Source organism: Piliocolobus tephrosceles, chromosome 7 (genome assembly GCF_002776525.5).
Source record: "Piliocolobus tephrosceles isolate RC106 chromosome 7, ASM277652v3, whole genome shotgun sequence".
NCBI lineage: Eukaryota > Metazoa > Chordata > Mammalia > Primates > Cercopithecidae > Piliocolobus > Piliocolobus tephrosceles.
The window spans coordinates 127,115,232-127,116,909 of NC_045440.1; the positions used below are offsets into that span (position 1 = coordinate 127,115,232).

The following is a 1,678-nucleotide window of genomic DNA, read 5'->3' on the forward strand; positions in this document are numbered from 1 at the left end:
CAACAGATGCTTGTTCATAGTAAATGCTGAGAGGACATCAGCTAAAGAAATCAAAGAGAATTCTGGATCGTCATTTGACCACAGCAATGGAGAAGGAAGAGCAGGTGAGAGAGGACTGGTTTTAAAATGGGCAGACCTAGAGTGAAGTCCCAGTTCTCACTCACAGAACAACATTGGCAAATCGCTGGAATTCTCAACCTCAGTGTATTCATCTGTATAATTGGCATATCAACAGCAGAAGACCTTGTCCCAGGGCCACTGCAAGACACTCTTTCTGGGAAGCACTCTGTAAACAGTGAAATGTCTAGAAATGAGAGTCATGGACTTTGGCCGAAGCGATCAGGAAAGGCTGGGGATTCCCATCCGGTGGTTGGTGATGTTCTTGGCCTTCAGATGGACATTGGACTCAGAGGCTGAACCTGCTGGGTCCAGATTTGCAGGTCTTTTCCTCCATAAGCTCCCCTTGTCACCACCTTCCTTTGTCCCCTCCCTCCTCCACCTCCAGTCTCCCTTTATGCTGGCTCATCAGGCCTGTCTGAATTGCCAGATGAAATGCAACTCGATAGCCTGAGTTATCTAGAATTACATTCCAAAAACATCTCTGCGTTTCCTCAGGGAAGGAAGGAAAACAGGGACCAGGGCACAAGAGGGCATAGAGTACCCTCTAGGCACATTCTACCTTTTCCTTTGTTCAATTTGGCCTGTGGTTTCCTAAAGAATTTCCCCCAACCGTTGCCAGCCCTGTAGATGGAATCAGGAGTCTCCTATTGGGTATGATCTGAGGGGAGTTGGACAACCCTGCCCTAATCTCTCCTATTGGCCTGAAATTCTCAGAGTACCTGAACTTTTGGTTTTGCAGCCAATATGTTTCCACTGAAGGTTATAATTAGCCATTATCAACTGAGTTTCAATTCAGGTTATCTTGAACTCCCTGGACCTGACACACAAAAGTGATAACTTTTGATAGAAAAGACAGTATCAGGCTGGGCGTGGTGGCTCATGCCTGAAATCCCAGCACTGTGGGAGGCTAGGAGTTCGAGACCAGCCTGGCCAACATGGCAAAACCCCATCTCTACTAAAAATACAAAAAACTAGCCAGGCATGGTGGCATTTGCCTGTAATCCCAGAATCCCAGCTACTCAGGAGACCGAGGCACAAGAATAGCTTGAACCCCAGAGGCAGAGGTTGCAGTGAGCCGAGATCATGCTAGTGCACTCCAGCCTGGGGGACAAAGTGAGAATCTATCTAAAAAAACAGAAAAAAATAAAAAAAGAAAAAAGAAAAGACAGCATCAAGAAAGTACTGATCATGAAGACTATACTTTCAGGGATCATTTCTATAGTTCGTTACTAGAAAAGTTTTTCTGAACATGTAGAGCACCGACAGAAACTGGACCCCTTCCTTACACCTTATATAAAAATTAACTCAAGATGGATTAAAGACTTAAATGTAAAACCCAAACCATAAAATCTCTAGAAGAAAACCTAGGCAATACCATTCAGTACATAGGCATAGGCAAAGACTTCATGACTAAAACAGCAAAAACAATTGCAACAAAAGCGAAAATTGACAAATGGGATCTAATCAAACTGAAGAGCTTCTGCACAACAAAAGAAACTATCATCAGAGTGAACAGGCAACCTACAGAATCAGAGAAAACTTTTGTAAGCTACTCATC

General features: G+C 43.9%; 1 pseudogene; it reads left to right on the forward strand.

The window, feature by feature from the left end:
* Positions 1-1,311: 1,311 nt before the first annotated feature.
* Positions 1,312-1,390, forward strand: LOC111551644 (annotated as a pseudogene).
* The last annotated feature ends 288 nt before the right edge of the window (positions 1,391-1,678 follow it).